We start from the raw sequence: 26,163 nt of genomic DNA on the forward strand, positions 1-26,163 counted from the left end.
CAGTTCCTCCCCAGAGAAACTCACAGCCTAATGAAGGCAAAATTAACTCCAGCAACGAACTTAGAGTTATAATGAAGATGCACTTGCACTTACTCAGATGATATTTTCTACAGAAGATCTGAGGAAGGGCAGAAACTACAACATATAAAGCACTTGTGAGGCAACATTAGGATCATATATACGTGAGAACTGAGTATAGGTAATACTGTTCATTAAGCTTTGTACTAAAACTGATGGGAGAAACTTCCAAATACATCTTTATTCACTTACAATCCTCTTTTATTCTGATCCACTCAAGATGACACAAATTTACCCTCTTCTTTAAGGAATAGATGTGAGTTGGCAAGAAATATAAGATTCTGATCATACTGGACCAGGTTATTGCTGCTATGAAGTTAGCCTTCATTTTCCTACTTGGAGACGGGTGGCAGTGAGTGGCTAGCCCATCAAGCCAATATCTCTTGATCCTTGAAAGAACTCACTCACCAAAGGCCTTGTCAGATATGTTATCTAACTAGTGGATCAAGGAAATTTACTTTCATGAACACAAACAGGCATTTTTCACAATCACGATTATTTACAGATGCAAATGCCGTGTAAAATATAGTGCCTAAACTCAGTGGTGATTTAACACTATTTCCATAATGAATGTTTAAAAGAATTAATCAAAGACCCTCCTACTGAACATGTAATAGCTTTTAATAATCTAAGGGCTTCTTCAATTATTTGAATTAAAATAAAAATTGAGGATTAAAAACTACAGGATTCTCCATAGAGTTCACAACAAACCACCAAAGAATATACTCAAAGCAAACAAATTTCATTGGTATAAACAAGACATTATATCTGATCCAAACAGTTGTAATTCAAGAAAGAAAATACATGAATTCGTTCCGGATTCAAATATAGATATATGCCTATAACATAAAGAAATTGATTATTGGTTTGACTTGTTCTTCAATGATTATGCAATAGGAAACTCCTGTGCCAATATAACTTACCCTATCCACTAAATATTAGAGTCTTCCATTTTGGAGCTAAAACAAGAAAAAAAAATTGCTTTTTTTTGTTTGTTTGAATTTTACATAACCCTAAACTACTTCAAAAGATTTTTTAATTTAAAAATATGTTTAAAAATTTTAAATTGTTGTCATATAGATTAAAAAATAGTTGTTTGAACCAAAGTCAAACTCACTGTGTGTGTGTAAACACAATCATTATCTCACCACATGATTTTTAATTTTTTTTTAATTAGGTATTTTCTACCCTTGTAATGTGAGTATATTTAACAAGCTACCAAAGAAAACTATTCTTACAGCTCAAATAGATTGCAATAGTATTGAATGAATTTCATCCCTCTAAACTCTTCTGAAGAGAATGTGCAAGCATGTGGTTTTATTTACAGTTTCCCCTTCCTGCACCCATAGATCACTATGACTTAAAAGTATGGGTTCATGTTTTTTCTGGAAGTTTCTACACATTACAAAGAGTAGCAGAGAAAACACACCAATCACATTGCTATGGTTTTAGTGGCCATTTCTTGAGCCACTGATCACATTCTACTTGATGTCGCTATTGTGTTTAAACCCAGGCAGGTTGTGTCTTGTTCATGTTTCTATCCTCCTCAGTGCCTCACTATGCACGTTGTAGATACTGATTAAATATTTGCTAAGTGACTGCCCAAATAAATGAATAACTAATAACTGCAGTTGTACTTCTATTCAGAAGAGAAAACTGGAACAAACCTACCTGTATGCCTTTACTGGATGAAATGAAAAACTGTATTCTAATGGAAGTAATTTGGATTTCACTATGACTCATCAAGGTCCTTCTCAGTTAACTTTACTCTCAAAATCACAAATTGAAAAGAGAAAAGTATAAGTGTGCCTCTGAAATTTCTTAGAAGTTTTTTATTATTCTGATGAAGAATAAATGACTGACACAGTTTGGGGGTGTTTTCAGAATTGAAGGTCTTGGGGAGGATTGTTTTATCATTGAAATGCATTCTCTAATTCCTTCTTTATACACACACACACACACACACACGCACACATACACACACACATACACACAAGTACACACAAATAAGATGTCACATCTTAAGAAATTTTGGAGTACCTCCTAATTTAAGCCTGACCCTTAAAGATTGGTGATCCCTAGGGTTTTGTCTTTGGTCCATCTCTCTACTTACTCTTCATGTTCTCACTGAATGATGATGTTCACTTCCATGGTTTTAACTTCCATCTATATGCTTAGAACTTCTAAATCATTCTAACACTGACCTTGTCTTAAACTTCAAATTCCTATATCCATCTGCTTAATAACATCTATACCTGTATACTTCTTACTTTCCTAAATTCAAAACTTCAAAACCTCATCTCCTCACTCTCTAACTCACACTAACAAAATTGGCTAAATCTCTCAATTATTAGCATTTCCATCTGTTTAGTCATAAGAAAACAAAAACCTAGAGTTTTATTCTAGACCTGGTGTCGGAAAACTACATTCCATGTACATATTTTCATAACTAAAGTTTTATTGGAACACAGCAACACCCATTCATTTATATGTGTTGATGGCTGCCCTTCTACTACAATGGCACAGTGGAGTGAGGTAGAGGCCATATGGCCCACAAAGCCTAAAATATTTGCTATTTGGCCCTTTATTTAAAGAAGTTTGCTGGCTCCTATCTTAGATCATTCCCTCTCTCAGAAGGCAAAAGCTACCTATTTTTTCTTCCTATATATTTCTCAAATTCATTCCTACCACCTCTCAAACTTAGGCTCTCACATGGATGATTGCAACAACCTCCCAACCCCCATCCCTCACCTACTACCAGAATGATACATCTAAAACACACATTTTATTGTTATACTATTGTGGAAAACTCTTCACAGATCTCTAACATTCTTGCACATCTTGTGAGCAGAGGCATTGAAAGCTTTTATTCCAGATTATCTTTTCAAGAATATTTGTATGGCAAACATCCTTAGAAAATATAGTGTCTCCCTCTAGGAGAGAACAGATTTTTTTGCTGTACACAGTATAATAAAAATAATCTCTTCCCCCAGGGAAAGATTGGGCAAGTTTGCATACATCTTCCTTATAAAATATTGGGGAATTCTGAGCTTTGGGTCTCTTGGCTGTGATGCAAAACCACTATTGCACAATATCCACCTGGGCCCATCTTCCTGTTGCCCCCATGGAAGGAAAACCATATGAATTTGAACCTCACCCTGTCATGAGTAACAAAATCCTTTGTCTCTGACCCAGGAGTCTTGTGTCCAAGCATTTATGGAATTCTAACAGCCTAACTTGTTAGCTTGCAAAGTGATTAAAATCTCAAACCCTTCACAGTCTGTAACATTCAGCCCCTCTCTATTTCTCTCCAATACCTATAGACTGAAGTCCAAGTGCCTTAGCCCTCAGTACTCTGAGTGGATCTGTCCCTCTACCATCCTTCTCCTCATAGTAGTTACTCATGGTCCACAGCTGATCATAGTTCTCCAATTAGCACATCCTATTCTGTATCTTCCCATCTTTCTCACCTTGTCCCTTCTGCTTGAATTGCCTGCTAGTCTCCCCAACCAGAGTTCTTCTTTTCCCCTTTCTCACCTCAGACTTTTTTTAGCCTGCAACCTCCTTTTCATACCATAAACACAGTGCAGGCATTATCCCCATTTGACAGCACCCATTCCTAGGTTAAATTCAGGTTTCTTCTTGTGGGTTTCCAGAGCACCCTGAGAACTACTCAATCAGCCCTTACCATATTTGTGAAAGTGTCCATCTGTGTGTTTGTCTCACCCATAAGACCCAGAGTTACTTGAATAAAGAGACAGTATCTTCTTCATCTTGGTATCCCCAGCACCTCATTTGATGCTAGTACCTGTGAATGCTCAGTAAATATTTGTTGAACTGATAAGAACTGAAATAAACTAAACTGATTTTATTAATTCTAATGCCCTTACTTCTCACTCAAAGAAAAAAAATAATCCTTTTCATTTGTATTCTTAAACTGGGAAAATTGGTTTCCTGCTTCCTTTTTAAATGCTATTTTCCTTTTTAGAATATGACTCATTAAGACTTAAGTCCTTCCAGAAGAGGTAAGAATTTAATAAAACATTCTATAGAGGAGTGATATTTCTCTAAATCTAGTTTTATTCCCCAAACCATATTGGATTAGTCAAATGATTCTTGATATAAGTAACTGAAAAGAAAAGCAGCCCAATTCTTTAACACTAAGCACTTGAGGATTGTACTGAATAATGCCAGAGAATATAGGCCATGTGAATAGACTCAGCATTGCCTGAGTACTCTGTCTCCTGGGAAAACCCCCTGATTAGGGCACTGAATTATCAGTTCTAAAGGAAATGTTTTCTAGTCTTTAGTTAACCAGGTGAGACAATGTGTCACACTGGTGCAGGAGGTGGGAAGGATGTCATCATTCTATTGTTCAGGACCATCTCGCATAAAGTGTGTGGTGAGAAATTCATCTTTTGGAAAGCACACAGAGCACTCTGACACCAGGCCTTTTAGAACATCCCCAGCACTTAAAAGTTTACAAATGGTGGAGACTGCTTACCATTCCCTTGATTACCCTAGGGAAGGATTTATGCTTTTAAAAACTGAGGAAGAAAGGAAAAGAAAAAAGAAGAGTGGGGAGGAGAAGAAACCATTGTTAGCATCCTAGGTTTTTAAAGGCTTCCTTATACGGTTCTCACTGATGCACATAAAATAATTCCAGGCAATGTAGTTTCTCACCTAGAGGCTAGTATTGATATTGAGGCTTCCAGATAATTCTTACAAACCCAAATGAACCCATCCATCCACAATGCGGTAGGTAGACTAAACACTCACTGCACCATGCATTCCAATCAAGGAATTCTATATCTAATGAAACTTGGCTAAAATATCTTTGAATATTTTATTGGGTACAGTATTTACACACTCTAGGGAAAAATCTTTTCTTACATCTTCCCACTGACTTTTCTGAATAATATAATCGCTGGTCCCTGTGAACCTAGATTAAGAAATTTAACCTGACAATTCAATCAGTCCTACAACTGCTGTCATTAAAATACTAATTTTTTAAAAATTTGGTGGTAGAGGGGCGCCGGGTGGCTCACTTGGTTAAACACCTAACTTTGGCTCAGGTCATGATCTCACGGTTCATGAATTGGAGCCCCACATCAGGCTCTCTGCTGTCTGCACAGAGCCTGCTTCAGATCCTCTGTTTCCCTCTCTCTCTACCCTCCCTGCTCTCTCTCTCTCCCAAAAATAAAAAATAAAAATAAAATAAATAAAAACGTGGTGGTGGAAAAGGGACATGGTCTGCCTTCACCTCAAGCTACATTACAAAACCAAAAATATGCCCCCTCCCTAGTTAAAAGGCAGGGCTCTAGCCTAAGTATAAATCCATATTGCATCAGGACAACCCTTCACAACAACTAGCTTGTCCTTTTCTGAATCCTTTGCTTACTACCAATGGTAAGTGTAATGCATCAAATTACCTAAATATAATCCACCAAAGTATTAATGAATTAATGACTTAAGACATATATTTTGACTTCATATAAGTGGGAATGATTTCAGGATTTGAAATATCTTGTTGAAACATTTGGCTATAAAAATAACAGATATATTTAGTATAAAAACTATTTCTTAACATCTTACTAATACTTTGATATTGGAGAAAAAGTCTAAAAATTCCTAGTCTTTTTTGCTTTCTTATAAAATCTATGGTTAGTATGTCTTTTTTAAGACAGCAGGAAAAAAACTTTAAATAAGCTATGGCAAAATTAAGTTTATTGTTTATTTTAAAAGACATTGGTAGTGACATTTACATATATGCAAGATGTTTTTGTCTATTTCCTAAAATAAAAACTTTATGAAAGAAAAAGTTCAGGATTTTGAGAACTAATCAATGCACTTAAAATGCTAAGCATAACAGATGCTCAGTAGGGAAATATGTTCAAAATAGCTAGAAAGTAGCTCTCCAATAATGTTGACAATGCAAGATTATTGCAATATTTGCAAAAGAGAATTGCAACAAAAGAAGACTTGCATATTTAATTCATTAGCTTTAATTTCTCCCTGAATATCAAGGGATTAAATTCATTTGCATCAGGCTTTGGTGTTAATCCGAAGAATTTATTAGCTCCTCTGCAGCATTGTTTTAACAGTACTTACTGTTTTCTTTCTAGATGTTCTGAGATTTTAACCTCGTAGGTTCCAGGAAGTTTCGGCAGAATATCAAGGTAAAATCACCATTCTTTCAGGCTTGGACTCCTGGGGCAGCTACAGCCAGGTTTGTTGTGGGTTGTCCCAGGCAGCAGCTGTGCTGTTACAAGGGAATGTTCTCCATTTAACTGGGCATGGTCTACTGCATTAGTTAATATGAGTAAATAACAGGCAAGGGTGTATTGTATGAAAGTTTGTGCTTGACTGGCTCAAGTATGCTTATTATAATAGATTTTAAAATATTCAGATGACATATGCTTACAAAAGCATGGTGGTAATTATAAAATCTATGGTCTATTGTGCCGATCACTACCTATCTTCCTGACTACCATCTTTGTTCTAAGAAGGATGACCATTTTAAGATAAAAGTTCCAGGTCTGTAGGATGCATGATGTGAAAAACTGTTTTCATGATTGTTTATCAATTCTACTCTCTTAGAGACACTAATTTTCTGACTCATCACAGCTTTTTATTTTTCCCTTTAAAAGAGTTCTACCATATTGTACATTAAGCTTTCATTATGTTGATGTTTTTCACAGTTTTATTTTACATTTAACTTCCTATCATTGTTGTATCCTTGAGTTGTTGATTTGCAAGACAGCATTTACTCCAGTACAGATAAGAAGCACATGCATTTCATCACTCCTGAGAAGTAAGGTTTTAATGACAATGGTAATTCCAAAGCAAGGATTTCAAAACTTACAAATGACCTAATGGCACTAGAAAAATATTCTATTTATAGCCCATGCTGCATATATAACAATTTGGTATTTATTTCTCTTTCTTATGACAGGGAAATGAGCCTCTTGTTTATTATAAGAAAAACAGTAGCTGTCTATAATTAAAGACCATATTTCTTCATTCAAACCTGAAACATCGAAATTGATAACTCTTAAATAAAAAATTCCAGCTACTGCCCACCCTTTTAAAAAAATTTCTTCACATAAGTGGCATGATTTAAGATTGGCTCATTTCTGTCCAGTTTGCTTGCAATATTCAAAAGCAGCAATAATATTTGCTTTCTTAATTGCAAAGGACTGCATCCAGGTATTGTCCTCAAAATCATCAAATCTGTTTATGCAGATTTATCTGTCTAGGTTCTTGCCTCTAAATGCATTTGAATCAGAGCTACTCAGTACTGACATATTTTATGTTTGCAGATTAGATTACTCTGCTGTGCTGTTAAAAATTCATCTTCAGTAAAATGAGATTGGATGATTTCTAATCTTTTATGTTCAAACTTTCTATGTTGTTGAATTCTCCAAGGAAATGGGAATCATTTCCTATGGTAGTATATTTTATGGTTTACAAGCCTCAAAATGTGGAGTTCTTTCTTAATCATTTCTGCAGTAATGACTGAGGCCTTTTGCTGTCATTTACATAGGAAATGTAGTTGGTATTGGGACCCAAGAGAGCACAAGTTGAGACAAGTACAAAAGATTGAAAGAGAAATACTAGCAATGTCCTAAGAAGCAGAAACTTTCTAATTCTCTGTTGTTATTAAATTAAAAGTGATATGAACTAATGAAAGCAGCAAATCTAGGTGCAACGTGAATATGGGATTAAAAACATACAAAGGGGAAAATAAGAAGTCCTTCCATCAAGGTTGCAATATGATGAGATATCACCATTATCAGAAGCTGAACTTCCAAAGAAACACACAGTCCCACTGGTGTTTTCACAGAAAGTTGTTGTGGGAAAGAAGGAAAAAGAAAACTGTCAATATTCTAGCAATAACTGAGGTTCCTGTGTTATGTACACAGGAGATTCAACTGAACAGGAGGATGAATGAGAGAATAGAGGTTTTCATATCTATATATACATACATTAGCTTAAAAAATTAACAGATTCATTATCCAGTTTTTTGTATTATTTTCATAGTTTTATTATAAATATAAATACATGTGAGATATATTCTCCCAGATGTACACCAAATTCTTCGTGGTGACTACTTCTGGGAAATGACTTTGTGGAGTGAGAAATGGTGGAGGACCTCCAGTTTTTAATTTGTAGAATTCAGTATTATTTTTTTCTGTGCATGTATTTTATGCAGTAAAATGTATATCTCTTTCCTTTGAAATTCATAAATAGAAGCTATCATATATCCTGGAGTTAAAAAACAAAAACAAACCTATCCTGGCCATCCATACTAAGAATTAATTTGTGCTGAGCTAAACCCTTGTGACAAGTTTAATAACTAAGACTTCTCAACTTTAGTTATTTAGTGGCTATTTTCTCTAGAACAAATTATTTTAAAGTGAAATTCTAATGTAATATGGGCAGGCAGTATATTGTTTCTAATGTTACTGCCCTTTTTTATTAATAAAAATGCAGCCCAGCATTAAACTTAATCACTGCCCGCCAGGGGATACATAATCACAATACAGGGTTTACCAATTTCCCCAAGAGCTTGCTATAGGCAGGCTGCCTCAGGGATTTCTTTCACTTTCCATGTTTGCATTTCCCGTAGGATACAAGTGATAGAAAATACACATATGTGGACACAGAGTCTAAAGGACTCACAGTTCATAATATTCCGGTTATAGGGCGAGCCAGAGATTAAGCTGCTGTAAGCAGTGGCTTCTATTTTGACACTCCCTCCTAAATCCTGTCACCTCTCAAAAATAATCATCACGTCTTCTGTTTTGGTGGCAGCCATAGCCCTGGTCATTTCATATACATCTCATATAAACTATATCTAAAATGTAATTCACTGGACTCTCATCCTTTGTGAAATGTTGCAGGTAGGATTTTCCAGGAAATAGATTCTAAAACAGAAGTTTGCACACAGGATGTTACAGGATATGTTCATGGGGGTCAACATCTATACAAATGTGAAGGAAGTCAGATTGCACAGAGAAAGCAATTGGGCTGCATGGGAGTTCCAACAGAGGCTCATTCAATCCTATGGTGACCTCTGCAACTAGAATGGCCATGTAAAATTGTCCCAAGTTAGAGCAAGGTTAGACATTAGTCTCCTGAGTAGACTAGTCTTTAGATGCAGGCAGGGGCAGTACATTGGGAAAAATAGCTCTTTTCAGCCCAGCACTGTCACCAGAGAAGGGATACTCAGCTGTAAGAAGTCTGCCATCATACTCCCAACAGCTGGAGGAGTTAGTGCTTCCATCCAGAAGGGTGGAGCTGAGCAATGCTCCACAGGGGCCAGCACACTAAATATACCAACCTCTTTCTAAAATAGCAGTTGGCACTTACCAGAATAAATCATTTAACTGAGACTCTTCTGTTTGGTTCATTTGTACACTCTTTTTTTCTTTTTAATGTTTGTTTATTTTTGAGAGAGAGAGAGAGAACATGAGCGGGGGAGGGCAGATAGAGAGGGAGACACAGAATCTGAAGCAGGCTCCAGGCTCTGAGCTGTCAGCACAGAGCTAGATGAGGGGCTCTAACTCACGAACTACAAGATCATGACCTGAGACAAAGTTGGATGCTTAACCAACTGAGCCACCCAGACACCCCCTTTTGTACACTCTTAATATGGACCATACATAAATATGCTCTAGTTTATTTATTCATTAATTCATTCAGTTTGTTTCAATCCAATAACTAGGTGTTGAGTACCTACAATATGCCAAGTATTTCTTAGCTCTGGTGATACAGAAATGGATATGGCATAGTTCAGAAGAATGATCGTCATGTTATAAAATATTTATTGAATTTTTACCACGTGCCAGGTTCTGTGAATTTCATTTAATTCTCTAACAACCTTGTAAATTACATTCTATTTTTATCCCCATTTTTCAGTTGGGAGGACTCATGATTGGGGGGTTTACTAATTGTTCCAAGGTCATTCTGCTAATATGGTTTGGAAGAGGGTTTAAACCCCAATAGAATAACTTCAGAACTGGAGCTCCTAACCACCAAGCCTGGAGAGTTGGAGAAAACATCCTGAAGGATGTAATACTGAGAGCAACTTGGGTGATGATTAGGATTATCAAGGTTAAACTGCATTCTCAGCAGAGAGCTACCACTAACAAAACAAAGAAGTGAAGTGGAACCACAAGCAGTGCAAGATTACTAGAGCATAAAAGTGCAAGGCAGGAGTGGCAGGAGGTGAAATGGAGGTGGAGATAGGGGCCAGGTCACAGTGAGCCTACTATGCCATGCTAAAGCTTAATCCTGAAGGACAGGAAGCCATCCAAGAGTTTAAAATAAGGAAAAAGAAAGTATAGAATTTGTGCCTCAAAAGATTTCTCGCTTTGGTGGAGGATTCAGGGTGCAGTGACATGCTGAAGACATGTGAATTAGTTGTGGAGGAACTGGCTGGGCAGTTGGATATTTGAACCTGAAGTGCAGATGAGGGTGAGGGCTAGATATAGTTTAGTGACTTATCAGAATGTGAGTAGTAATTAAAACCATAGGGTTAATATGATATTATGGAAGTTTTCTACATTGAGTGTTGAAAATAAGAACAGGAGACTGAGTACCAAATCTTATGGAAGGGTAAGCAGAGACGAGTTTACAAAGGGCTGGAGACAGGGGAAGTGCCCAGTATCAGTGAGAGAGAGACAGCAAGAACCTTACAAGAGCTTTGCAATGAAAAGAATAGTCCCCAGTGCCAAAGGCATAGGATAAATCAGATAATTTTAGTGCTGGAAAGTGCTATTGGGGTTTGGCAATATGTGAGCCATTGGTGACTTTGCCAAGAGCACCTCTTGGAAGTGAAGAGGGTAGGAGCCTATTGCCCTGAGTTGGCAAGGTGAATGGGAAATAAAAGGGTGGAACCTAACGTGGTGTTGATAATTCATTCAATAAGGTAGAAAGGAAATGAACACAAAATGGGGACCCAATGTCAGAGGGACATTGCTTTAAAAAAAATCCCTACACTCAGAGAAATACAAATCAAAACCACAATGAGATACCACTTCACACCTGTCAGAATAGCTAAAATTAACAACAAGTGTTAGTGATGATGCAGAAAAATTGATAGTGGGAATGCAAACTGGTGCAGCCACTCTGGAAAACAGTATGGAGTTTCCTCAAAAAGTTAAAAATATAACTACCTTAGATCCAGCGATTGCACTACTAGGTATTTACCTAAAGGATACAAATACACAGATTTGAATGGGTACATGTACCTCAATGCTTGTAGCAGCATTAACAATACCAAAGTATAGAAAGAGCCCAAATGTCTACTGACTGATGAATGCATAAAGAAGATATAGTATACATACACAATGGAATATTATTTGGCCATCAAAAGAAATGAAATCTTGCCATTTTCAAAGAATTAGATGGAGCTAGAGTACATTATGCTAGGCAAAATAAGTCAGGCAGGGAAGAAAAATACCATATAATTTCAGTCTTATGTGGAATTTAAGAAACAAAACAGATGAACATATGGGAATAAAGAGAGAGGGAAACAAACCATAAGAGACTCTTTATGATAGAGAACAAATTGAGGGTTGCTGGAGGGGAGTTGGGTGGGGGGAATGGGCTAAATGGGTGATGGGCATTACGGAGGATACTTGTGTTGAACACTGGGTGTTATATGTAAGTGATGAATCACTAAATTCTACTCCTGAAAACAATATGATACAATATGTTAAGTAGCTAGAATTTAAGTAAAAATTTGAAAAAAAAAAAAAATAATCAATCAATCAATCCCTAGACAACTAATATATGTCAGATGCTAGGAAGACAGAAATGACTGAGATCTCGTCTCTCCCTTCAAGGGATTCATAATTTAGTGCAGGAGATAGAAACACAAACAGCTACAGTAAATGTGATGACAGTGGAAACAGCAGTATGATAAGAGAACAGCAGGAAGAGGCAAAAGACCCTGAATTTGCTTAGAGTTCAAGGAAGTAAGTGAATTAGCTGAAGATCAACAGACAATCGGCAGAAAATTGAACAGCCGTGGAACAGCATGGAGGAGGAGTGTAAAAGACGGGCATCATTTATTGAAATGAACGTTCAGTGTAGATGAGTGCAAGACACTGGTGGAAGCAAGAGATGATGCTAGAAAGGTAAAACTGAGTTCAAATCACAACACACTTTGTTTACCACATTAAAGAGTTGGGCTTATTCTGCTAAGCAATTGAGGAGCTTACTGAAGAGCTTTAAGCAGACCAAGTAATATGAAAAATTGTTTTAAAAGCTGGTAAGAGAGAAGAGGGTGGCTTTGGAGGAAGCAACTCAGGAGTTAGGAAGACCAGTTATGAGACCACAGCCATTTATGATGAGGGAGTGACTAATATAGCAAGGATGGTAATGAAGAGGAGGGACAGATTTGAAAAAAAAAAAAGAAATAGAATTAATAGAATATGATTATGCCGATTTGGGGCAGGAGAAGGAAAGGAACAACAAAAAGATCATTCCAGATTTCTGAATTGGTGGCTGGATAGATGTCACTAGAATTAACTGAAACAGGGATTCCTATGTCAGCCATTGGGTGGCTCAGTCGGATGAGCAAGTAACTCTTGATTTCAGCTCAGGTCATGATCTTACAGTCACTGGATAGAGCCCTACATCAGGTTCTGTGCTGAAAGCTCAGAGCCTGCTTGGGATTCTCTCTCTCCCTCTTACTCTGCCCCTCCTCCCCTCACATGCACATTCATTCTCTCTCTATATATCAAAAGAACACAAATAAACATTTGTTTTAGACCCTCGAGAAAGTTAGGATAGAAGGAGCATACTTAAACATCATAAAAGCCATTTATGAAAAGCCCACAGCTAATATCATCCTCAATGGGGAAAAACTGAGAGCTTTTACCCTGAGATCAGGAACACGACAGGGATGTCCACTCTCACCACTGTTGTTTAACACAGTGTTGGAAGTGCTAGCATCAGCAATCAGACAACAGAAGGAAATCAAAGGCATCAAAATTGGCAAAGATGAAGTCAAGCTTTCACTTTTTGCAGATGACATGACACTATACATGGAAAACCCGATAGACCCCACCAAAAGTCTGCTAGAACTGATACATGAATTCATCAAAGTCACAGGATACAAAATCAATGTACAGAAATCGGTTGCATTTTTTACACCAATAATGAAGCAACAGAAAGACAAAGAAACTGATCCCATTCACAATTGCACCAAGAATCATAAAATACCTCAGAATAAACCTAACCAAAGATGTAAAAGATCTGAAAACTATAGAAAGCTTATGAAGGAAATTGAAGAAGATACAAAGAAATAGAAAAATATTCCATGATCATGGATTGGAAGAATAAATATTGTTAAAATGTCAATACTACCCAAAGCAAGCTACACATTCAATGCAATCCCAATCAAAATTGCACCAGCATTCTTCTTGAAACTAGAACAAGCAATCCTAAAATTTGTATGGAACCACAAAAGATCCCAAATAGCCAAAGTAATACTGAAGAAGAAAACCAAGTGGGAGGCATCACAATCCCAGACTTTAGCCTCTACCACAAAGCTATAATCATCAAGACAGTATGGCATTGGCACAAAAACAGACACATAGACCAATGGAATAGAACAGAGACTCCAGAATTGGACCCACAAATGTATGGCCAACTAACCTTTGACAAAGCTGGAAAACTGACAGTCTCTTTAACAAATGGTGCTGGGAGAACTGGACAGCAACATGCAGAAGAATGAAACTAGGCCACTTTCTTACACCATGCACAAAAATAAACTCAAAATGGATGAAGGACCTGAATGTGAAACAGGAAACCATCAAAACCCTAGAAGAGAAAGCAGGAAAAAACCTCTCTGACCTCAGCTGCAGCAATTTCTTACTCATCACATCTCCAAAGGCAAGGGAATTAAAAGCAAAAATGAACTATTGGGACCTCATGAAGATAAAAAGCTTCTGCACTGTAAAGGAAACAGTCAACAATACTAAAAGGCAACCGACAGAATGGGAAAAGATATTTGCAAATGACATATTGGATAAAGGGCTAGTATCCAAAATCTATAAAGAACTCATCAAACTCCATACCCAAAAAAACAAATAATCCAGTGAAGAAATGGGCAGAAGACATGAATAGACACTTTTCTAAAGAAGACATCCAGATGGCCAACAGGCACATGAAAAGATGCTCAACGTCACTCCTCATCAGGTAAATACCAATCAAAACCACACTCAGATACCACCTCATGCCAGTCAGAGTGGCTAAAATGAACAAATCAGCAGACTATAGATGCTGGAGAGGAGGTGGAGAAACAGGAATCCTCTTGCACTGCTGGTGAGAATGCAAACTGGTGCAGCCGCTCTGGAAAACAGTGTAGAGGTTCCTCAAAAAATTAAAAATAGATCTACCCTATGACCCAGCAATAGCACTGCTAGGAATTTACCCAAGGGATATAGGAGTGCTGGTGCATAGGGGCACTTGTACCCCTGTTTATACCAGCTCTTTCAACATAGCCAAATTATGGAAAGAGCCTAAATGTCCATCAACTGATGAATGGATAAAGAAATTATGGTTTATATACACAATGGAATACTACTTGGCTAAAGAAGATGTGGTTTGGAGGGGGTAGTCAAGATGGTGGAACAGCATGAAAGTTTTTTGTGTGTCTCGCATCCATGAAACACAGCCAGACCAACATTAAACCATCCTTCACACCTAGAAAACTGATTGGAGGATTAACACAACAATCTGCACAACCTGAACAACAGAATTCAACAGGTACGCAGCGCAGAGAGGTAAACTTGGGGAGTGAGAAGCTGCAGCAGACAGGGAGCTGCTTTTGCAGGTGGAGAGAGGACAGAGACAGGGGCAGGAGGAGAATACGGGAAAAGCACCCCTCCCCAAAAGCAGCTGGAGAGAAAGTGAAAAATTGGAAACAGCCACAGGAGCTAAACTAAAAAGGGAGAAAGGAGAAAGGAGAGGGTTTAAACTCCATTAAGACTGTAAACAAGGGGAGAGCAAAGGCTGTAACTCCACAGCTCAATACCTGGTGGTGCTCTGGTGGGAAAGGCGAATCCCCAGGAGCAGAATGGGGTCCGGGAGGTTCTCAGGCCACACGGGGAAAAGCAGTTCCACTGCTGGAAGGACATTTGGTAGAGACTATTGAAGCCACCTGGTCCCAGCAGACCCCAGAAAATGGCCACATTCACTGGTGCTGGAACAAGGTCGTTAAGGGTGAAGCCTGGTGCCAGACGTGTGTTGTGATTTTCCATAATTCCTGAAACGCTGCTGCTACCCTATCTCACAAACTTTTTCTGGGGCAGGCTGGCACCTGGCCGCAGTCTTGGGGCACTGGCAGCAGCAGGGTCCATCAAGCATTCCTGGGTGCATCTAACATTCAGCCACTGCTCGGTGAGACCCTCCCGCAGAGGGGAGGAATGCGTCAAAGCCCCAGTCTTTCAGAAGTAAGAGACCGGGGAAAACAGCCACATCTGAGACAAAACTAGGGAGAGAGGTACTGCCTGGGGCTTGGTAATGGACAGTGAAAAAGCGGGGAGTGTTTGAAAGCTGAAGACAGAGGACAGGTGCACGATTGCTGATTGGGGAGAACAGAGTTCTGATACTAGAGACTAGGTAGCTGGTGACGCCATTTTCACCACTCCCGCGCATGCGCATATGCACGTACAAGCGCCACAACACTCCATCCCAGTAGGCTAGCAGTGCCATATAGTGGAGAACAGAGAGGTTACACTGAGCCCCACCCAACTGGGCCAACCTCCCTCTTCAAGAACACAAGTCTCACCACCTGCTTAGTTCCTAGACTATAAAGCACTTCATCGTCTGATTTCTAGGGGAAAACGAAGTAATTTCAGTCCTATTTCAATCTGTTAGCAGGCCCATCTATTCAATTTTCTTTTTATTTCTCTTTTTCATTTCTTTTCCTTGAACACAGAAAGAGAAAAAAATCATTTTTATTTTCAATCTTTATTAAAAGTATTTTTCTTTAATTTTTTTCTACTATATTCTTTAATTTTGTGTAAATTTTTTCAAATTCTATTTTACTTTCGTCATTTCATTTTAGTCTACTTCAGTGTATTCATTTTTTTCAAATTCTGATTTCCATTTTTTTATTCCCCTTTTTTTTCTCTAATCTGTCAAACCACTTTCAACACCCAGACCAAAACATACCTAGGATCTAGCATCATTTATTCAATTTTGTGTGTGTGTTTTTCATTTTTTCATTTTCATATTTTTTCATTGTAATTTTTTTAATTTTAATTTTTCTACATTAATTCACTTTCTCCCTTCAAAATGACAAAATGAAGGAAGTCACCCCAAAAGAAAGAGCATGAAGAAACAACAGCTAGGGATTTAACCAACACAGAAACAATCAAGATGTCTCACCCAGAATTTAGAATCACGATAATAAGAATACCAGCTGGAGTTGAAAATAGACTAGAATCCCTTTCTGTGGAGATAAAAGAACTAAAAACTAGTCAGGATGAAATAAAAAATACTATAACTGAGTTGCAATCATGGATGGATGCCACGGCGGCAAGGATGAATGAGGCAGAACAGAGAATCAGCGATATAAAGGACAAAATTATGGAGAATAATGAAGCAGAAAAAAAGAAGGACATTAAGGCAAAAGAGCACAATTTGAGAATTAGAGACATCAGTGACTCATTAAAAATGAACAACATCAGAATCATAGAGGTCCCAGAAGAGGAAGAGAAATAGGGTAGAAGGGTTATGTGAGCAAATCATAGAGAAGACTTTCCTAACCTGGGGAAAGACACAGACATCAAAATCCAGGAAGCAGAGGACCCCCATTAGATTCAACAAAAACCAACCATCAACAAGGCACATCATAGTCAAATTTACAAAATACTCAGGAAAGGAGAGAATCATGAAAGCAGCAAGGGAAAAAAAGTCCCTAACCTACAAGGGAAGATGGATCAGGTTTGCAGCAGACCTATCCACGGAAACTTGGCAGGCCAGAGAGGAGTGGCAGGATATAGTCAATGTGCTGAGTCAGAAAAATATGCAGCCAAGAATTCTTTATCCAGCAAGGCTATCATTCAAATTAGAAGGAGAGATAAAAAGTTTCCCAGACAAACAAAAATTAAAGGAGTTTGTGACCACTAAACCAGCCCTGCAAGAAATTTTAAGGGACTCTCTGAGGGGAGACAAGATGAACATATAAACAAACAAACAAACAAACAAACAAACAAATAAATAAATACCAAAAGCAACAAAGATTAGAAAGGACCAGAGAACACTACCAGAAACTCTAGTTGTACAAGCATCATAATGGCAATAAATTCCTATCTTTCAATACTCACTCTAAACGTCAATGGACTCAATGTTCCAATTAAAGACATAGGGTAATAGAATGGATAAGAAAACAATATCCATCTATATGCTGTTTACAAGAGACCCACTTTAGACCTAAAGACACCTTCAGATTGAAACTAAGGGGATGGAGAACCATCTATCATGCCAATGGTCAACAGAAGAAAGCTGGAGTAGCCATACTTATATCAGACAATCTAGACTTTAAAATAAAGACTGTGTCAAGAGATGAAGAAGGGCATTATGTCATAATCAAAGGGTCTATCCACCAAGAAGTCCTAATAATTGTAAACATTTATGCACCAAATGTGGTAGAACCCAAATACATAAATCAATTAATCACAAATATAGAGAAACTGATTGATAGTAATACCATAATAGTAGGAGACTTCAACACCACACTCACAACAATGGACAGATCGTCTAATCAAAAAATCAACAAGGAAACAATGACTTTGAATGACACACTGGACCAGAAGGACTTAACAGATATATTTATGACATTTCATCCTAAAGCAGCAGAATATACATTCTTCTCCAGTGCACATGGAACATTCTCCAGAATAGACCATATACTGGGACATAAATCAGCCCTCAACAAGTACAAAAAGATCAAGATCATACCGTGCATATTTTCAGACCACAACGCTAAGAAAATCAAAATGAACCACAAGAAAAAATTTGGAAATGTAACAAATACTTGGAGGTTTTGGGTTGTGGTGTTATCATTTTCATTGGCTTCCATGTACTTTTAAGTTTCCTCTTTAACTTCTTGGTTAGCCCATTCATTCTTTGGTAGCATATTCTTCAGAAGTTTCAGGATATAAAATCAACACACAGAAATCGGTTGCATTCTTATACACCAATAATGAAGCAACAGAAAGAGAAATCAAGGAATCAATCCCATTTACAATTACACCAAAACCCATAAAATACCTAGGAATGAATCTAAGCAAAGAGGTGAAAAATCTATACACTGAAAACTATAGAAAGCTTATAAAAGAAATTGAAGAAGACACAAAAAAAATGGAAAAAGATTCCATGCTCATGGATTGGAAGAACAGATATTGTTAAAATGTCAATACTACCCAAAGCAATCTACATATTCAATGCAATCCCTATCAAAATAACACCAGCATTCTTCACAGAGCTAGAACAAATAATCCTAAAATTTGTATGGAACCAGAAAAGACCCTGAAGAGCCAAAGCAATCTTGAAAAGGAAAACCAAAGGAGGAGGCATCACAATTCCGGACTTCAAGCTATACCACAAGGCTGTAATCATCAAGACAGTATGGTACTGGCACAAAAACAGACACTCAGATCAATGGAACAGAATAGAGAACCCAGAAACAGACTCACAAAAGCATGGCCAACTAATCTTTGACAAAGCAGGAAAGAATATCCAATGGAATAAATACAGTCTCTTCAGCAAGTGGTGCTGGGAAAACTGGACAGCGACATGCAGAAGAATGAACCTGGACCACTTTCTTACACTATACACAAAAAGAAACTCAAAATGGATGAAAGGCCTCAATGTAAGACAGGAAGCCATCAAAATCCTTGAGGAGAAAGCAGGCAAAAACCTCTTTGATCTTGGCCGCAGCAACTTCTTACTCAACCTGTCTCCAGAGGCAAGGGAAACAAGAGCAAAAATGAATTATTGAGACCTCATCAAAATAAAAACTTCTGCACAGTGAAGGAATCAATCAGCAAAACTAAAAGGCAACTGATAGAGTGGGAGAAGATATTTGCAAATTACATATCATATAAAGGGTTAGTATCTAAAATCTATAAAGAACTTATCAAACTCAACACCCAACAAACAAATAATCCAGTGAAGAAATGGGCAAAAGACATGAATAGACACTTCTCCAAAGAAGACATCCAGATGGCCAACCGACACATGAAAAAATGCTCAACATCACTCATCATCTGGGAAATACAAATCAAAACCACAATGAGATACCAACTCACACCTGTCAGAATAGCTAACATGAACAACTCAGGCAACAACAGATGTTGGTGAGGATGCAGAAAAAGAGGATCTCTTTTGCATTGTTGGTGGGAATGCAAGCTGGTGCAGCCATTCTGGAAAATAGTATGGAGGTTCCTCAAAAGACTAAAAATAGAACTACCCTATGACCCAGCAATTGCACTACTAGGTATTTATCCAAGGAATACAGGTATGCTGTTTCGAAGGGACACATGCCCCCCAATGTTTATAGCTGCACTATCAAAAATAGCCAAAGTATGGAAAGAGCCCAAATGTCTATCGATGGATGAATGGATAAAGAAGAAGTGGTATATATATACAATGGAGTATTTCTTGGCAATCAAAAAGAATGAAATCTTGCCATTTGCAACTACGTGGATGGAATTGGAGGTTATTATGCTAAGTGAAATTAATCAGTCAGAGAAAGACAAATATATGACTTCACAAGGACTTTAAGAGACAAAATAGATGAACATAAGGGAAGGGAAACAAAAATAATATAAAAACAGGGAGGGGGACAAAACATAAGAGACTCATAAATATGGAGAACAAACAGAGGGTTACTGGAGGGGTTGTGGGAGGGGGAATGGGCTAAATGGGTAAGGGGCACTAAGGAATCTACTCCTGAAATCATTGTTGCACTATATGCTAATTTGGATGTGAATTATAAAAAAATAAAATAAATAAAACAAAAGAAAAGAAAAAAGAAAAGAAAAGATGCGGTTATACATACAATGGAATACTACTTTGCATTGAGAAAGAATGGTATCTGGCCATTTGTAGCAACCTGGATGGAACTGGAGAGTATTATGCTAAGTGAAGTAAGTCAGGCAGAGAAAGACAGATACCATATATTTTCACTCATATGTTGATGCTGAGAAACTTAACAGAAGACCAGGAGGGAGTGGAAGGGGAAAAAAAGTTACAGAGAGGGAAGGAGGCAAACCATAAGAGACTCTTAAATACTGAGAACAAACTGAGGGTTGATGGGGAGTGGGGGAGAGGGGAAAGTGGGTGATGGGCATTAAGGAGGGCACCTGTTGGGATGAGCACTGTGTGTTTTATGGAAACCAATTTGACAACAAATTATATATAAAAAAACACATTTGTTTTAAAAAAGAATTAACTGAAGCATAGAAACTATAACAATGTTCTAAAGGTTATCAAATATAATGAGTTTGATCCTGAGATGCCCATGTGCCATCCAAGAGCACAAACATCCAAATACCCAGCACAATGAATGTGTAGAGCGAGGGGATGGGTGGAATTTGGAAATACAAATTCAATGGATGGTAGTTAAATCAGGAGAATGAACAGAGAAAGAAGGGAAGGGCCTGAGGACAGCACCCTGGAAAATACACATTCAAGGGGCTATATAAATGGGAAATATTTGGAACAGCCATTTTTGGAAATAAGTGGGAAAAAAGGCCAGGGAAAAGTATTGAGATTATTATTATTTTTTAATTTTTTTAATGTTTATTTATTTTTAGAGAGAGAGGCAGAGCACGAGCAGAGGAGGGAGAGAGAGAGACAGGGAGACATAGAATCCGAAGCAGGCTCCAGGCTCTGAGCTGTCAGCACAGAGCCCGATGTGGGGCTCAAGCCCATGAACTGTGAGAACACGACCTGAGCCAAAGTCGGACACCCAACAGATTAAGCCACCCAGGTGCCCCAAGTATTGAGATTATTAAATGGCATTGAGCTTGGCCTGAAATGGAAAATTTACTTCTGTAGGGGTTCTATCCATAGGGCTGTATGAGTTTACATAGCAATTTTAGGCGACCCAAAAGAATAGGTGAATTGACCATAGTAGGAAGTTTTCTGGGCATATAAGTCAGAGGGAAGCAATGTCAAAAGATTTGAAGGCACACATTTTTTCTGTTGTAAAAACAATAAAAGTACATTTTGGGAAATAGGAAAAATCTTCACATTTCCACCATCTACACAGCTCATGTCTTGATTAGTTTATTGCCTTCTATATGATGTACATAATTGAAACCATGGTTTACATATAATCACCCATACTTTTATTTTCTTTATTTCTTTTTTAATTTTTATTTATTTTTGAGAGAGAGAGAGAACACAAAGAGGGGAGGGGCAAAGCAAGGGGGACAGAGGATCCGAAGCGAGCTCTGTGCTGATGGCAGTGAGTCTGATGTGGGGATCTAACTTACGAACCTGAACTACAAGATCATGACCTGAGCCAAAGCTGGAAGCCCAACCAAGTGAGCCATACAGGTCCCGCTATCCTTTCATTTTAATTAAACATTATAATATAAGCATTTTCCATGTTGTAGAATAACTATTATAATTAATCAATGGGTTCATAATAAGTGATTCAAATAACAATTTTGGAATACTCTGGATCACAGATCAAGATCCTCATTTTTATGAAACTAAAGAGGAGGATTGCAAAACATCAACTAAATTACCAGGAATAAAGAGGGAAATGACTCATTTTTGTCTTACTGTTAGAGACCCAGGGTATTCTGATTTCTCGTTTTGATGGTGCAACCATCACTCTTCCCTTTTGCCAACTGCATTCCTCAACCATTTGAAATTGGGAATATTAACATAAGTTTGTTCAATGTACAGATCAAGGTCTGTAAGTGCAAGAGTTATATTAGATGGCTCTTCCTCCACCCTCAGAACCAGGCCTTCTTTTTACAAGTGTGTCAAGAAGATACTCGATATATTCTTATCCTACATACAAGATAAGAAAGTTATAAAATTTCATTTGTTCTCATTTCTCTACCCTCTTGTTTTCTCCTGGTTGGAAAAGATTGGTTTTTAAGTCTGTTGAAAGACGAGATGATTTAGTGCAGTAAGAATTTATTTTACCTTTTTGCTGAACCCCTGAAGTCTTCCCTGGCAAGCATGGATCCAAAGACACATGAAGAAAAATTCTCATTGTTCAAGTTAGAATTAAAGATGTGCTAAAATTGGCAAAAATCAAAATACATACTAAGAATCCTGAGCCGGTATTTATGATGGTGAGTACTGTGTTAATGGGTCTTTAGAAACATGGTCTTGATCTATCATCTGGAGTATCCCCAAATTGAAAATAATTATAACTGTAATTACATAAAATTTGTATTATATAAAAGCTATGTTACAACATCAAAAATGCTTCCATTATAATGCTAAATTATACTGTTAAATTAAAATAATCAATGATCATATGTAAACTATGGTTGCAATTATGTACATCATGTGGAAGGCAATACACCATTCCAGACATGAGTTGTGTAGATGGTGGGAATATGAGGATTCTCCACCTCTATTTTCCAAAATGTAGTTGTACTGCTTTTACAATGAAAAGAAAATTCATCTATTCTTGGCACAGCTAGGAAATATGTAAAGCACATTCAATAGATATGATCCTGTACCACGAGAGTTTATAAGTCTTTTCTACTCTAATGACCTTCAGATCTGCTCTACTTCGAAAATCAAGCCCTGAACCCTGTCACTCACTGTCTGGAACAGCTAAGACTCTGAAATCTTAAATCCTGTATTCCATCCTCAGACCACAGTGGCCTGTCTTTCTAGCTTTTTCACGTCTTTACCATGATACCAGCTTTTCAACATCATTGAGACCTCTAGCTCTCTCAGTCTCACTTTATTACTGGAAGACCCCATTACTTCTCCCTTCACCTTGCCAGATCCTTGACTCTTCAATTCCATCCTGGATGACTGATACTCTTTTCATATTCCTTTGTCTAAATTCCAAGGTATATATATTTTCCCCCACAGATGCATTATACTGGAAAAACATCTAATCTTACAGGTCTGAACCCCAATCAGGAGGCAACTTTGACGACTACATAGGCAGACATTGGTAACTACCTCCTCTATATCCTTCTTCTTTACTAGAATCTGATTTTCTTTTGCATACTATATGCATAGCCTAAGATTACTCTCTTAAAAATAGAGCTAACTCTTTTTAGATGTAAATGAGATATACTCAGTAGTCATCTGCATAGGTGTTCCAGAAAGCTCTTTAAAGGAAGCTGACTCTTTTGGAAGATGTGCTCCTTTGGGCCTTTCTCATTTCTTCCCTCTTCATGCCTTTAACCTGAGATATAATGGCTGGAGCTTCAGCAGAAGTTTTACAACCATGAGGAAACCTGCATGCTAGGGATAGTGGAACAGAAATCTAGAAGGAGCTTGGGCACATTTTATTGTATAATTATTGTGTTGTATAATGATGTGTTGTATAATTATGTATTGTATAATTATAACATGGACTTTTTTACATGAAAGAAAATAAACCTCTATTTTTTGAAGTCATTGCTATCAGGTAATTGTTACTAACTTGGCAATTCCTAATAAATACACTTTCATTCATTCACTCATTACCATGTATTTGCTGCCTGCTTATTTTAACATCAACCTTATGTTAGAATATAGGTAACAACAGAAAAAATATAAGAATAGTTTTATAGTAAAAATATATCTCTATTTCATCTATTTAAGGAAAGACAGATATATCTTAAAAATTAAGATTAACTTCATGGCAATATAGGATATATAATGTATAGTATATACATTAAAAATGTAGGCAATAAGTACTGAGGATTTTCAAAGATGGCAGAGGTGATCTGTGAGCTGCAGTGGTTGAGAAAGAAAGTGATGAGACTTGAGTTGAACCCCCACCCCCCAAAAAAAGGATGGGGATTGGGTTAAAGCATTTCTCCTCATGCTACAAGAAAAATTATGAGCAATGGATCAGAAAGGAAAGTAAAAACCATAAATTCAGGAGGTACTAAAGACCAGTGGCTGGCTGGACTGATTCTGCTGTGAGTCCTTAAGTAAGATAGTCAGCCTCTCTCTCTGTTCTGGAACTTTCCCTCCTTCAAAAACACCACATATTTATAGCAGGCTTGGGGATTGTTGGTTGAACTCTGTACAACACTCTCAGTGGCACAGGAGTTTTATGATAGTAGAATATTGACCTTTCCTCATAAGGTTATAAGAATATAATAATAACAAATTATGTGGGATTAATATTTCATAGCCCTTCGTCTTCATGTCTTAAATGGTCAGCCAATGCCTATGGTGCTTGTGCTGAATGAAATAACTCTTTGTGGTGTACTTTATCAGGTCCTCCCTGATGTGGTAGGAACTGCCTGTGGCTTCATTTTTCTCAGTGAGTGTGCCTTACTTACTGTTTTTGTCCTGTTGTGCTGTATTGGCTAATGTATCATGTTGTCACTAAAGGTTTCGTTGTAATACTTTACCAAATGTCATAACCAGAATACATTCCTCTTCCTATAATCACAGTTCAGAAAGCTACACTGGCAATTCAGTCCCTTAAGTTACCTATAGGCAGTATTTAACCATCTATGCACCACTGATACAAGAAAATCACTCAGTGCAGTAAAAACCAATACATTTCTATTTCCCCATTTTCTCCCCAGTACAGATCCTAACATGCCTCTAAGCCTCCAGTTAACTGACCCTTCTCCTCTGTACTTTCTTTTCTCATGAATCAGTTCCTGTTTCTCCAAGTGTTTAATGATATTAAATGGTGTTTCTCAGATTTCTTCTACAGTCATTTAGTATTTCAGCATAAAGCTAATCTTTCAGTAATTCAATGCTTTGACTAAAGGCCTTACCCTGCACAAACACTCTTGTTTTTATTTTGACCAACTGATTTCATTTTCTAAAGCCTGGTGCTGTTTAAGAAAAAAAAAAATATTACAAGATGTCTTCTGGGCATGTGAGAGACCAAACTTATAGAATGTGGGAGAAAGGCTGGTGGGAGGCTGCCTTGCAGGGAAACATCTATCCCAAGATACCCTAAATGAGATTCAAGATACTTCAAACACCTTTTCACAGAGAATCAGTGTGGATTGAGGATCTAGACAGAGTGTTTCAAATACTTGCTCTATCACTTACTGGCTGTGGATCATGAGCAATTCACATAAACTCATTGAGCAACAATTTCCCATTCTATAAAACAGTATCATTTCTACTGTGTGGGGTTATTGGGATATTTAGCAATAGAAGGCTTTTTTTTTCAACGTTTATTTATTTTTTTGGGGACAGAGAGAGGCAGAGCATGAAGGGGGGAGGGACAGAGAGAGAGGGAGACACAGAATCGGAAACAGGCTCCAGGCTCTGAGCCATCAGCCCAGAGCCTGACGCGGGGCTCGAACTCACGGACCGCAAGATCGTGCCCTGGCTGAAGTCGGACGCTTAACCGACTGCGCCACCCAGGCGCCCCAATAGAAGGCTTTTAATACCTGGTAGATATTGCTATAAATATAACATATCTTCATGTTTTTCCTAAAACACACACAAGTGTATGCACATACACAGTGGGGTGAGGGGGAGAAGAGAAGAGGGAGGAGAAAATGGGGCAATGATTCTATGTCATTGAGAAAGAGGAGGCCTATAGAAATATGCTTTAATTACTTTATCATTTCACCATTCTAGGAATAATCTAAAGCTCACCTGAGCTATGGATTTTATTTCTAGAGTTAGCTTCCATTCAGAGAAATATATTACTTTAATTTCCCAGAGAATGGGCAAGAAATTTTCTTGGAGAGGGAAAGGGAAAGATTGCCCATTAGCCATATCCTCCCAGAGCGGCTAAATATTCTAATCCACCTGGATGAGCCACCCCTGCAAATTTTGCAAGAACTTTGGTAATCCAGCCATGGAAAGGAGTAGGATATGTGAGGGGAAGGGGGGTGGGGGTAGTGAACCTTCTCTTCCTCA

General features: G+C 37.7%; 1 protein-coding gene across 22 annotated transcripts in view; it reads right to left on the minus strand.

Annotated features, from left to right (window-relative positions):
- LMNTD1 (lamin tail domain containing 1) overlaps positions 1-26,163 on the minus strand; it is a 509,230-nt gene that overhangs the window by 437,455 nt on the left and 45,612 nt on the right. For 2 of the 22 annotated variants that reach the window (XM_053226030.1, XM_053226029.1), the window contains one exon: positions 6,190-6,340. The exons of the other annotated variants lie outside the window; for them this stretch is intronic. The gene's annotated coding sequence lies outside the window, so the exon portion shown is untranslated. The remainder of the gene's footprint in view (positions 1-6,189; positions 6,341-26,163) is intronic. 22 annotated transcript variants of the gene reach the window in all.

The sequence above is a fragment of the Acinonyx jubatus genome, chromosome B4, assembly GCF_027475565.1.
Source record: "Acinonyx jubatus isolate Ajub_Pintada_27869175 chromosome B4, VMU_Ajub_asm_v1.0, whole genome shotgun sequence".
In the NCBI taxonomy this organism is placed as follows: Eukaryota; Metazoa; Chordata; class Mammalia; order Carnivora; family Felidae; genus Acinonyx; species Acinonyx jubatus.